This window comes from Stegodyphus dumicola, chromosome 12, assembly GCF_044657685.1.
Source record: "Stegodyphus dumicola isolate Sdum_Otavi_A_Nest chromosome 12, ASM4465768v1".
In the NCBI taxonomy this organism is placed as follows: Eukaryota; Metazoa; Arthropoda; class Arachnida; order Araneae; family Eresidae; genus Stegodyphus; species Stegodyphus dumicola.
Genome location: NC_140779.1, coordinates 102,292,316 through 102,306,724, shown reverse-complemented (window position 1 = coordinate 102,306,724; position 14,409 = coordinate 102,292,316). Strand labels below are relative to the sequence as shown.

General features: G+C 31.7%; 1 protein-coding gene across 1 annotated transcript in view; it reads left to right on the top strand.

The window, feature by feature from the left end:
- Nucleotides 1–2,996: 2,996 nt before the first annotated feature.
- Nucleotides 2,997–14,409, top strand: part of LOC118185934 (uncharacterized) — a 166,755-nt gene continuing 155,342 nt past the window's right edge. Inside the window, exon 1 of the mRNA XM_035355906.2 lies at nt 2,997–3,355. The gene's annotated coding sequence lies outside the window, so the exon portion shown is untranslated. The remainder of the gene's footprint in view (nt 3,356–14,409) is intronic.

The window sequence follows — 14,409 nt, the reverse complement described above, 5'->3', positions numbered from 1 at the left end:
AATTTAGCTTCGAAAGGCAAAGAATTATGTGTAATACATTAACATCAATTAAAGCAAAGCGTATCATAGAAAATACCAAACGCTCTACACGGTTACTTTTAATTACAATATGTAATACTATGAACTCTGTGTACCAAGAACTATATATATATAAAACATTGATTTACCAATAAAATATATCTGCACTGAACTTATGATCAACTATATGAACTGTTGCATGAATAACAAATTAAAATGAGATATTAATTACAAATGAAATGTTAACTAGAAACTGTGCTACTAAAGCAAATTGTAATAATTAATGAAACATGAATTACATAATGCAAAATGTGCATAAAAATTAAATTATAAAATAGTCTAAATACAAAGTTAAGTTTAAAAGTGTAATAACTATGTAAAATATATGTTAATGTATGTTAAATATGATTTTGTATAAAGGTATAGCAAAATTATTGCAATGTGGTGCGCCTGGAGAATTTTGAACTAGATAATAATGTAACAATATTATGTATAAAATGATAAATGTAAATCTATAAGATAATAGGTCAATATGCCAATAAACTGTACATGGGGACAATACTTGCTTCACCGTTAGAAAAATAGACGGTGTTCCCTATACTTCTACCAATATTTATACGTATGTATATGCTTTAGATGATCATAAACGCCATGAGAAAGCAAACTGTATAAAAACTTTTTGTTATTGCCGATAGTCAATAATAAAGATTTAAGAAATAATGACTGCACAGAATCAATTCATATGATACACAGTTTTTTTTTCCCCCAGAATCTTTTTTCCACTCTAAAACACTCAACAACACGAGTCTTTTAATTTAAAATCTTTAGAATGTCTCATATATATTTGCATGGCAGATATAAGAACGTATATTCTTTTTTTAAGCACATACGAAACTATTCTATCCTACTAACTGAACATATTGTTGGTTGATAATAGGTGAAGAATTTAATTAAAAATAATACAAGGAACAATGGCTTAATAGTGAAATTTTTTAGTCTGTTATTAAGAAATACAAAATTTACGTTTAGCAGATCAACTTAGTCTAATATCTACAACGCTGACTCTTAACTTGTAAACCTTTAATACATCGATTTGTTTAACTCGTGAAACTGACTGGGGTATTTATTTTCGTTTATTATCTTAAGTTCCGGTGTGAGTTATTTCTATATGTTATCAAATATTCAAATCAAAGTATCATGTAAATCGAATATAAGGTTTTTTTAAACAAAACAGTTAATCAAAGAAAAGAATTATCTCTTGGCATTTTTAAGCTACTAACTTCAACAATAACACACGCAACACCAGTTGTGCTTATTCTATGACTGAATCAAATACAGATAATATTCAACGGATGTTTTCACATTTGCTTAACCAACATTAGATAAGATTTCGAGTTATAAGGCGAAAAGTGACATAAAAGAAATCTGAAGAAAGGGATCGAATTTCTATGCATTTCCAGATATATCTGTCTCAATATGTGTGGAATCCTTAAACAAAGTAGGCAAAAAAATCCAAAAAATTAAGTTGCGAAGATCTGAATGTATGCGGGGATTTTCGAATGAAAATAGGAAGGTTATGAAGGGAAAATAAGGAGACAGACGCTTAATTGAAAACAACAAATTTACTTTTTATTAAATGACAAATAAAACGAAAACTCTGAAAATTTTTAACATAGAATTTTATTCGTATTTACAGACGCAAGATGCTCGAATTCACATGTTAATGTTTTAAGATTATAGAACTTGCTCAAACAAATGGCGAAATTTCATAACAGCACCAGACGTCTGAGAAATCGGAAAAATTTTATGTCTTTTATTTTGCTTTAATCTCATCCTGTCTTTTCCTATCGCACGTAAGGTTAGGTATGTAACGTTTCGTTTCCGGGAAAGCATTTATCTTAGTATAATTAACGAAGGGCAAAAACTGTAAAACTCCTTAGAAACACATCAGTCAATTCAACACTTATTGTTAATTAATAAGCTTTTAAAGTTTATTTTAAAAAATTCTTTTGTAACACGGAAACTATAACAGTTTATAAATAGCTTTTAGAATTCTTTAGAAAATAAGACTTCATTCATTGCTTTTTAGATAAAAAAAAAAAAAACAGTTTATTGTATTTTTAAAGCAAACTGTTCGAATTCACATAAATTTCAAATTTTATATTAGAGTAATATTTCAACTCAATTTAATTTAACGCTTCTTTGGTTAACTTAATTCGTTGCATTAATATAAATAACAGATTTAAAAAGATATATTTTAATTTAACTTTTCTGAGTTGTTTAGAACGTTCTGTAAATGAAATTGTCTGTTTACCAAGGAATAAAGCATCCGGAATTTTTCCCGTTTTGATGAAAAATTTTCTTCAGTCAGACGATCTGCAGTGGTAGTTTCTAGTCTTTTATATTAATTTCATTCTTTGTTAGATTTTACATTTTGGCAATGCTCGTACATTACAATATCTTGTTGTTGTAACAAGGTTACAACAAGATATTGTAATGTAGGTTACAACAAGATATTCTAATGTACGAGCATTGCCAAATGATTTAATTTAGAAGATAAATCATAATTTATCATAATCAAGATAATTTAATTTAGAAGATAAATCATTTTGTATCTTTCTGTGGAAAATTACCTGCTTTAAATTCTTCGTTTGAATATACTATCCCATTTGTGAGCAATTGACAAAGAAATCTTCAAATGGTATCATTTCCTTTTCTAATTTATTTCGAGACCAACATTTAAAGGAAAGCTAAGCTTAATGTTTAAGGGCATTTTCACTCTTGTTTATTTTATCTGGAATTTTTATATTTACTTCTAGTTTTTCGCTTTATATTTTCATGCGATGTTTTTCAAAGCAGTTACGTCACGTAATCATCTTTGGTCAGAAAGAGAAAGTTATTTACAAAGCTTACAGAAGGCGGGAAATCATGCAGCTGAGTCGCTTTCGACGAACAGTAACTGCGTAATCACCCCAAGATAGCCAGCGTCCACCTTGCGGAAGGGCGTTATATCTGACCCACAAAGAGAAACAGAGCGGCCGAAAAGAGAAAAAGTAATCATTAAATAATGTAAAAAAAAAAAAGAAAAGAAAGAAAGCTATCATTCCTTTTTTTAATAGCATCTCCCCCCATTTCGATTCTCGTGTCCTAGAAAGCGACTTCACCATTGGAGGAAGCCACAGGTGCCTCACGTGACGTCACAGATAACGGAACCGAGGGAGAATGGAAACATGGTTTAGTTCTACAAACCTTACGGATTATTGCTGTGTTCGAACATCTTATCTATCGGAGTTAACAGAAGTGGAATTGCTTAGTGTGTGGCCTTATAGGATCGCCGGTCAGTAAGCCATTTATTATTATTATTATTATTATTATTATTTTGTTCTTTACTTTTAGTAGTTGCAATGTTTCTTATGTAGACTATTTTCATAATTTTTGCTATTGAATGAGTAATAAATATGAAAGCAAAAATTCTTTTCCGTGATTGTGTAACATTGTTCACATTCTATTTCTTATTATTACAGGAATGATTTTTTTTTTTTAAAAAAGAAAGTTGATTCCAGATATGAAGTATAGCAAATGTTTAAAATGCATATACACAGACATTGTTAAAAAATGTAATAATTCACAATTTTTATATTTATATTTGATGCATAAATTGGTACAAATTTTATTAATAGACTCTTGAAAAATAAGAATGATTAATTTTCTAGCTGTTCATTCTTAATGGCCAGAATCAGCAAACGGCTAAAAACTAAACCCCTTTTCACCTCTTTTATTAACTGAGAAAGAAATAAATGTGTTTAGAAGTAGTAATTGTAGCATTATATAATCATGGTAATGTTGCACTGAATATATTAATGTAAACATTTTCGCTACTATACCATTTTTTAAGAACTCTGTTAAAATATCGAATCTGTAATTGCTATTCTAAAAAAACTAAAATACAAAAATCAAAAGCATAAATATTTTTGTTTTTATAAAAACGACGCATGCAGTTAGTTTATTATTTATACTATTTATTATTTTTAAACATTACTATTAAGTAATACGTAGTAATTTATTTATTACGAAAAAGGTTTCGGATTCAAAATCGTGTTATGTTTATATCAGATGTCCTAGCTGATAACTGTTTAATTATTCATTACACAAATATCTGAAATTTGCAAGATTATTTTTTCTAAGCAATGGTACATAGAAACTTCAGTTTTCTAGTTTTTAATATTATATGTATTTTGCAAAAGCAATCGCAAAATATACGCGTTTCAAATTTTTTTGAGAACTCACATCAGCTTTTAATAAATGATTAAATAAATAAATTGAGCAGTGAAAATAACATGTAAATTATCTTTTTAGTCCAGATGGGCAATTAGTCTTGAAACGGCATTTTGCGTTGAATCACTAAAAGCGATGTATCACTCTTTAAATTATTGCCACCAAATATTGTATTATATTTAAAGAAATCAAATAATTAAGAGTCTGTATGAATGTGCCTATGTTTGTCGCACTGTGAAAAAAACAACGGTACTTAGAGCCATCAAATATCTTTCATTCATTAGCTGAATTTTCGCATTTCTATAACTTTTAAAAGCACGAAGAAAAATGCTAAAAAATAACTTGCGTTACTAATAAACATTATATTTTGCAGCATGTTTTAAAAGTCCTTAGCCGGCCTTTATTTTCGCATTGGTCGTAGGCATACACTTCCCATTAAAAAATGTTTTAATTGGCACGAATATTCATGTTTCGGCATTTTTGAATTTAAAAAAATTTACTTTTATTTACACATTCCTCCCGTCCTTATATTTAGGAAAATTTTGTACTCGTTATAAGAAATTAAACACAAAAAGCTTGACTCCCGTGTGACAAAAACTGACCGAGAAATTTAACTCGAAATTCCCGATTTTTGACTCATTTTGAAGCTGTCTTGAGGGGTCTATTCATAAAAAACTCGAATAATTCGAGCATGATTTTTTTTTCTCTAAACCGTCATTCATTTATATTCTTTTTGTGATTTGTCTTTAATTTATAATTTTGTTACATTTAGAATGCGGAAATAATTTTCCCGCAGGTAATTTATAAATTTTTAAATATGTTATTAATATTTTCATGAAATTTTATTACCGTGTTTACTCGTGTAAATAGTCGCACATTTTTTGTTAATTTTTCATTGTTAAAGTCTAGGTGCTACTATTATGCGGGGATACGCAATATTGTACATTTTTGATGATTTTATCTGTTTTAAATTGAGGGTGCGACTATTACAGGAGTAAGCACAGTACTTTAAAATCATAATCTGGTAATCATGCATAAAATTAATTAAACTTTAAATACTTTTCATTTTTAATTAATGTAAATAATACTGCAAGTTATTTGCGTGTCAATACTGAAGACTGCCAGTGTTTTCAGAATACGAATTCTCCAAAATTCTGTGAATGAGGTCTCCACTTTGATAAAAAATTATATTGATCAATACTTTTACCAGTAATATGCGTAGAAATACTCGTCAATCTCTTAACATCGGAAACCTTTTTTCTAAACTGATATTTTGGTTTTAGTTGCGAACAAATGCAAACATTTCACTCTTCAATTTGTGTACGCCCCCTAAATATGATCTTCGAATTTAATATCAGATATTTAAGTGATTTTTTGTCTTCCATAAGCCAAGCGGTTTGAGTTTTATTTTTTATTTCGAGTATAAAATTTTTCTCAGCATAGAATAGGGACCGCAAGAACGTTTAAAAAAAAAGCTTAGATTTCTTAATTTTTACAAAATTGACATCTTTAAATTTTAAAATGCCAAAACCGAAATATTTGTTTCATTTAAAATATTTTTGTAATAAAATGTATATGCTGCGAAAAATAAACGCTGGATAAGAACTTCTGTGGACAAGGTGTATATTGATTGTGTTTTGCAATACACTGCATGTTATTGCTATTTTTCAGCATTAAACTGAGATTATCTTTATTACAACAAACGTAGATTACTTTTTATTACATTGTTACTTTATTACAACACAAATTTAGATTATTTTTCATTTTGGGAAAAAGAAAAGATAGCTATACCCATCTTGTTTCCTACTAGAAAAATTTCATGCAGTTTAGGGTGAGCATATTTTCACTTCGATCAAATATACTATATTGCATGATAGGAAATCGCTTTTCAATCGGTATTGTAGCTGGCGAACGCTGCTTATATGATGAAGGTTTCGAATCTCATACAAAAAAACTAATGTTCGTTTATCTGTTTAGTGAAGCCGCCTGAGCGGTATGGTGGTTAGTGACGCTGATTACTATAACGAGGGCTCCGGATTCGAATCCCGGTGAAGCATGAAGTTTATAGCATATAGTGTCTGTGCGGCAAGGCAAAGAAAGACTTTAAAACAAAACTGCCAGCCAAAAGTGTTCTCGAGTGGCTGGTGATGAGGGATGGAGTTCCCTCGGACCATTCATCTAGGGCACTTTCCTTCAAAATTGGGCTAAATTTGCACAGTTAAAGCGGCGGGCTAATACCCATACGACCAATAGTGAAATTCTGTTGTCCAGCCCACTTCTGAATTTTGGCAAAGCACAGGAAGGCAATTTTCCTAATTGGATGAAATCCTTGATGGATGACTTTCATAAGTAAAAGGCTTGTATTCGTCTTACATATAAGGAAATGCAACCAGCTCATTCGGCAGGATTTGAGCCCAGTCGACAACAAATTTCAGCAGATTCACCCATTCGGCGACTGGTGGCCTTATAACTGCAATACTTAAGGGTACCTGAAATACTTAAAAGTTTCTATTATTTCGCTGTTGTGGCTGATCTCACTACTGTGACCTAATCGGAACAAGACCACGAGTTTTGTCGTGGCAAAACATGCAAGACTGTGCCAATCCATTCGGCCTCTAGGGTCGCTATGAACGTTTATGACTGTAGTACTTAAGGGTACTGAAATATTTAAGAGTTTGTGTTATTCTTGTGGATAATATGACTTCTTTGACCTAATCAGAACAAGCCTACGAATCTTATCGTGGCAATGAGTGCAAGATTGCGTTGGTCACTGGCATGAACCTTGAGCACCATACAGATGACAGTATGACTTTGCCCAGTTCCGTCACGGTTTTGAAGAACAGTCCGCTGGTCCAAGGATGTTCCATCCCTTTCCCTTATCGCCAAACCACTCGAGAGGACTTTCGGCTCGCCATGTATTTTGAATGTCTCCGTGCCACAGAGATACTATCCATTTTCCTTCTTCGAATTCGAACCTGAAGGCTTCCAGCCAGGTCAATAACCACTGTTTCATCTAAAAAGCGTTGTTAAATTCTTTCGGCCTAAAAGCTCTCTTGAAAGACTGCAGAGAGGAAGAAAGGTACGAGAACCTAGAATTCTGTCATTCCGTCTGGAGTGTTGTCGATTAAAATTGGAATAGAACGGAGCAGATTCATACTGCCAACTCTACTGTCCAAGATTTTTTTATACACGCGCGCGTAATTATTTCTTGGTTTGTTTGCTAAGGGACTTAAGCAACAGAATACTACAGAAGATGCCGCTTGATGTGTTCATGTTTTTCCACGGCTATTTTGATAATAAATATTAACCGAATGATAACATTAAACGACGAGAAAAAAACCTCCTTTAAAATCACAGCATTTTTAATTCAGAAAATACCCCAAAAAAATGTTTTATGAACCGTTCATAATGTTTTAATGCAAAAGTTAATTTATGATCTAATCATAATGTTTCTAGAAATTATTTGACCGATGCTGTACCCTTAATCTTCATGCTCGAAGAACATTCCTCATCGGAAGAAAACATGCCAATGTAAAATTTTAAATTGAGCAACTTTAGTTTGGCGCAGATATTTTAAGGGGAATGTATTTTCAATTCTGCAGATTTTATGTATTCCTCCCCCCTTCTGAAAAAGAGGGACTATAGTCTAATTGCCTTCAAAATCGATAGTTATTGAAAATCTATGTCAAACTAAGTTCGTTTTTTTTAACCTAATTTTAAATAGTTGAATAAAATCGAAACCAAGCTTTTGGGAGGCTTAATTCCTTATTTGGCGAGTTTTCTTGTCACTTAGCAATGTTTATAATTAACTTACCTGAACATTTTATCTTTTATTTGGCGATGTTACTTTAGTTTTGAAAATTGCATCCTTAAAACTTTGATAGCATTAACCGATTTGATGATCCTATAAGCGAAGCATTTTCTATGCTTTAGTGTTCAAACGGGCAGAACTTAAGCGATTCCGTAGCAATAACCAAATGTTAAAATTAACCACGATCGCTAAGCTGCGTTATTTTATGAACAATTAATAATAAAACAGTAGCTCTGTTTTAATAATATGAGTGTATCAAAGTATAGAAAATAATTTATTTGAAAATGAAAGAACGACATTTTCTACGACATCTGATATTTTTAAATGTGAGCTGCGAAAACAACCACTGAAAGGAAAAAATACCGAGAAAGCTAATATAAAGAACAATTTCCAAGAATTTCTTCCCTCCTAATATCAACTGATAAACAAGAGATTCATTACAGAGAAATAATCGATTTTTCCTTCCCACTTTCTAATGTGTGCGTTGTGCGCTGAAGATCAATTACTGGCTGCTGGGAGCTTTCATTAGCAAGCTTTCATAAATTCCTCGTGTTTTCAATAATCTGCTTATATTTATATTTGTTTCCATTTCTCATCAGTTACACAATTTAAATCATGTAAAACATCATATCCCAAATGGTTTTGATTGTATAATTCACCCGGTAAAAATATGGAATGAATTCTGAACACGAAAATTTTAGTTAGCAATTCTTTTTACTGAGTCCTGATCAGTAAAGGAATTCTCGACCACGGATAAATCCCCCTGGGGGCGTAGGAATTTCATAGTTTTAAGGAGGGGAGTGTTGTCAGCCTTTTTGTTCATCTGATAAGTATTTAATTTTTATGAATACAAAAAAAAAATGTTTTTATTCAAGTTTTGGGATTTATCAACATTTTATATACTCTTCCATATTTAATTTATTGTAAAATTAATTTTTGTTTAACTTCTTCGGGGGGAATGCAGTCAACATTTTATTTATCTGTTAAGTATTTAGTTTATGAACATAAAAAACTGATTTGATTCAAACTTTGGTATTTATTTACATTTTTTCATACTTTTTCTAGTTGAATTTATTTAAAAAAATTTTAATAATATAAATTAAATAAATGTACATATATTTTGAGTTTTGGAATGAGGGGAGGGTGTGGTCGTCTAGCAATGGTGAAAAGGGTGCAAAAGGCAGAAAAAAGTGAGAACCCACTGATACAGTGGTTAGCGACACTAGCTATCGTCTCGTTGGACCGGGGTTCGTATCCCGAAACAACTTGGGTGTTAGCGTCTCTCGGCATAGGGTTAGTTATATGAATATGGCAGAGGGTTACCTGCTTGGAAACTGACACGGATTCACGTTACACATCGGCAAAATCATGGAAACCAGCCATGCAGCCAGCTTGTTCATACGATTTTTAAAGCGAGACGAATTAGTAGTAAATAAAGTCTTTAGCCACTCGGCCACTCGTGGGGTGCGTATGCGGCATGGAGGGCACCAAGCCGAAAGCTCTCTTAACAGGGTGGTGGTAAGAGGAGTGGTGACAGAACCTTGGATCCATCATCTTGGGTGTCCTCTGTCAAAATTGGGATAGAGCTATGCAGTTATTGGGATGGAGCTCATACCTGCAAACTATTGGTGAAGTCTTGGTGTCCCGCACATCTCTCCCTGTCATTTCCTAAGTTTGCCTTCTTAACTCATACTTTCTAAACTGTTAACTGCATCTTATACTGAAGCTCACTGTAGCTACCAGGCCGGTATTTAGATTGATGGTCCGGATCAACTATTAGTTTGTTCGGTTTTCATAGAAATTGTGAAATTATGATGAAATAAAATAAATTTGCAAAAATGTTTGCGAGTATTTTTTCAACAGATTAATGAACATAATTTCACCTCTATCCAGAATTATCCCAAGGCCAGAAGTGATAGAAATGTAATTTTGAATTTCCGGCTTGCAAATGTTATAAAGGGAAACTGGCAGTTTCAGTTTATAAGTTTTTAATTTCTATTTTAATTATTCACGGTAAATCAATAAAGTTCTGAATAGGTATTTATATAATTTTTTGTATAATAAATGTAGAAATTAATGAAAGTTAATTAAAGTGGTAAAATTCATAATTTTTGTCTTGTTATTATGAATAACATATCTTGTTATTGTCTTGTTTAAACCTTTTGTTTAACTAATTTTTTGATAATTTTTTGATTTTTTGATAATTTTTTGATGATTATTTTAATATAATTTTTTGATAAGGCAAAATTCACACAAAGGAATTTATTAATTTTAAAATTACTTACTTAATAAATAATAAATAAATAAAAGAATAATAAATATTAATAATAATACGTATTAAATGTAATAATTAAAAAATATTTATTTTTATCTCACTATAGGTAAATAAATAAACGTAAATTGTTTTTTTCTGCATGCCTTAAAATATATGGGTCAGCATTTTTGAAAAGATGGTAATACTGCCGAAGCTTTAAATGCGGATGCTTTTGCGTAACCGTCGGTGTCGCGAGGAAGGTCCTCCTTATCAATGGCTTTGGTTATTTTCATTATAGTGGCATCGCTTGACGCAGCTCTATCTAGGTTTGACTGAGAGATGACCGAATACTGGGAACTGAGTATCTCCACACTCCTCTTTCCACTAACCACTGGAAAGACTTGAAATGTCTGGTTTTACATTTATTTATTCCGCACAGACAGTCGCGATGCCTTGGAAGAAATCATTTACCAATTAGAAATACCCTAAAGGATGGTAGCAGTGAACTTCTTGTTGAAAATATTTATCGCAGTTATTCATTATAAGCTTCAATATCTGAAAAAGACTTGTGTATAGCTCCCATTTAAATAATAAATCTTTCGAAGTGTTTCAAATAGTTCTCCGTTATCTTCTTTTGTTACTGCAGTCGCGTCATTTAGATTTATGAAAGAATTTTAACGATGATATAACTGTTCATTTATATGTCTGCCGGTCAACGGCGGGCTTAGGGTTGCTAAAAAGTGGCAAGAAAGGCATGGTTGCCAGATTTGACGCAAAGTCGCCCATTTGGCGCTATTTGGCGACAGAATTGGTGATATGTCATAGACCGGGCGAGAACATTCTACATTCTAAAACGAAATTTTAGCGGTTTTCTCAGGAATATTCTCGAAGGTAGGTTAAAGCTATATGTACCCTGCCTGTACGGGGAAAAAGCAGTGTCTTGAGTTCAGAGATCGACCGAGTCGGCAGGTGTACTTCAGTGCTTTGTCGTGAAGCTGTCTTCATCGTTAAAGCCTGAAGGCTGTGTTGCTGATTGTTTCAGCATGTCTGTCGTAGTTTTTCAACGAATGTAAACGTGTCTTTGGAATATTCTGTGTAACAATGCTTGCTGGCGAATAAATTGTGCTTTGATTCCTCTTGAAGTATTATCATCAGTTACTTCAAATCCACGAATCTGCAGAACGCAACAGTATGTATTATGGAAAAAAACGTAAGGAGGGTCGATGAAGAAAATCATTCCTTGATAAGGGGTAAATGCAAAAAAAAGGTTGAGAATCCATACTTTAAATGCAACAGTTTTGCATAGTTGGACTCGTGCGTTCTTACAAAATTCTAATAATTCGTGCGAAAATTCGTAAGTAGTCGTATTGTATATATGTAATCCTTCCAGTCTATTCTATTATTGCTAAGGTTATTTCTTTATTTTCACCGTTATTCGGAGAAAAAGGTATAAAACTAAAGCAAAATAAAATGCAGAAGTTCGATATTTTAACTATTACCAGTATTCCCAACATTTACTGAAAAATAATATAAATATAGATAAGAATGTCTGAAGAAAAGAAACAAGCTGACCCACATTTCATGGTATTTCCAAGTTACGGCAACAGCCTTGGTAGAAGTCGTGAAATTTTCAGAATGTGCCAAACTCTGGCAACCACGCGTCAGTAAATATAAAGTATAGTAAGTAAATTAATTTTGCAAATGATTAGAATAAAAATCAAATTATCGAAATATGTACACACATAAAAGAGTTGACGCTTATTCATTTTTAAGGTGCTAGAATGTAACCGTGTTGCTGTGCTATCCGACAGTTTCCTCAAATTTTTTTTATTATTATTATGCAAAGGCGAAACCGTGTTATAAGAGGAATACCTGTATGTGTTTTTTCTTTTTGTTGCTGAGCACGCAAGCGCCTGTTTTTAAATAAAATAAATTATCTTCTGCAGATAAAGCTCTAAGATTATTCTAAAAATAATGTGGTAGTTAATGGAAAACAAATGATAAATTATAATGAAAAAAATGTCATTAGAAATGAGGGGCTTAAAACAGAATGAAAATTTTTGTATTTCATAATATGTTACGTATTTATACGCATACTTTCTACCTTTATTTAGCTAATTTTATAGTCCAAAAATTCGTATAGAGAGGAACATTATGCAAGTAATTTAATTTGCGAAGAATGCTATTGCAGTAAGAACGCACCAAATGAAAAAAGTTATGGATAAACTATTTGTAACTATCGCGATTTTATTTCTTAAAAAAAAACCTACAGTCCAATAAGAATACATAGTTATTTGTCAGATATTGAATTAGCTTATACGAGTAAATTGCCTCAATAATCTTAAAATGCTCCAGAGATATCTCATATGAATGAATCTTTACCGCAGTTCCCAAGAAGGACATCAAAGGTAGTAGGAAAAAACGGAGGAGCATAAAAGACCTGGATTTCAAAAGATCGAACAAATCAGCAGTAGATAAGGCTACAACGAGCTGGAACGTAAATAAAATAAATAAGGTGAAATAACACGTTTTAGAAAGCTTCATAAGTGTGAGAACACCTGCCACATGCGGGTAGCTGAACGCAGAATCTGTACGATATAAGTTTCAAGTAATTTATGCAAGGGAAAATAAAATGGATGAGGTGTTAATTCAGAATTGCAAATACAAGTTGAATACACTTGAAAAACTAAAACAATAATAATCAAACAAATAAAACTAAAACAATCAAATGAATACAACTTACCTATAAACTAGCTCCTATAAGGAAAAACTATGTAGAATAGGAAAAAAAAAAAGGAAAATTATAGGAATTTTTAAAAATTTCTGAGCTCTGAACTCAAAAGCTAGGGGGAATACATTGTCTGTAATATAGTACGCATGGTTATACAATATATTTATAAATTTCCATAACTTCTTATTTATGTATTAAATTTTTCAGTTCTATTTTCATATGTGCAATTAACAAAAATCTGAATACTTTTCATATGAAGTGCGAGAGCACTGAAATTGTGATACACGCACGTGTGTTTCAAATAAGGCATAGTTATATTTATCTGTTGCAGCCTTATCGCAGGTGTTTCACCATCCAGCTAGAAAATGATAGTCAAACGAGCTGCTTTAAAATGACTTCATTTTCAAAATTTGCAAGGACGAAAATTGCAATATGATGCAACATGAGAAAGCATATTTCTTCGAAAAGCATTTTAACTACACTTTTATAAAAACTGCTGAGTTGCTAAACCCTATGGTACTTGGTTTACACATTGCTTTGGATGAATCAGATAGTTAATAACGCTGATTTACTAAATTTGGAAAAATGCATAGCAACAAGTTATAACGTATATTGCTTAGCTGTACTATGAAATAATGAAGATTCTGTTTTTATGCATTGTATGTTTCTCGTGCGATGGAAAAATGGAAGCACTTAGACCTACCAGATTATGAACACACTTTGTCCTTCATCCGAACGTATGCACCTCGAAGCCCGAATTTTGAATTTCGAATTAGCTTTTGATTTATTTGGCATTTTGTGCAAATTTAAGAAGCTTTTATTAAAATTTCAGGATTTAAACGCTTTGCATTGTAACTCTGTAGAGTCTAAGATATTTATGTTTCAAATTAAATCAGAAAATTCAGCAATATAAAAGAAGTGTGTTACCATACCAAACACACATGTGCAGCTCGAAGTCCCAATTTCGAATCAATTTTTTATTTATTTCACATTCTGTGACAATTTAAGGAATTTTTATTTAAAAACTAAGCGATATAAAAGTTTTGTCTGTTGCTAGTGGGCATAGTTTAAGATAGTTATGTTTGAAATTTAATCAAAAAAATCAATGATATAAAAGAAATGCTCGGCGAAACGCAAAATATATTCTTTCGAATTTTATCAACAAAGTCTGCGATCTTAATGTGTTTCCACTGCCCAAATTCAAATATTTATCCTCCACGCGGCAGTGTATTGTCATTCAGCAAAATGTAAGTTAGTATTTCTTCTTTTTATCAAATTTCTTCTATTACTAATTAATAAACTAACCGATTTCTTTTAAGT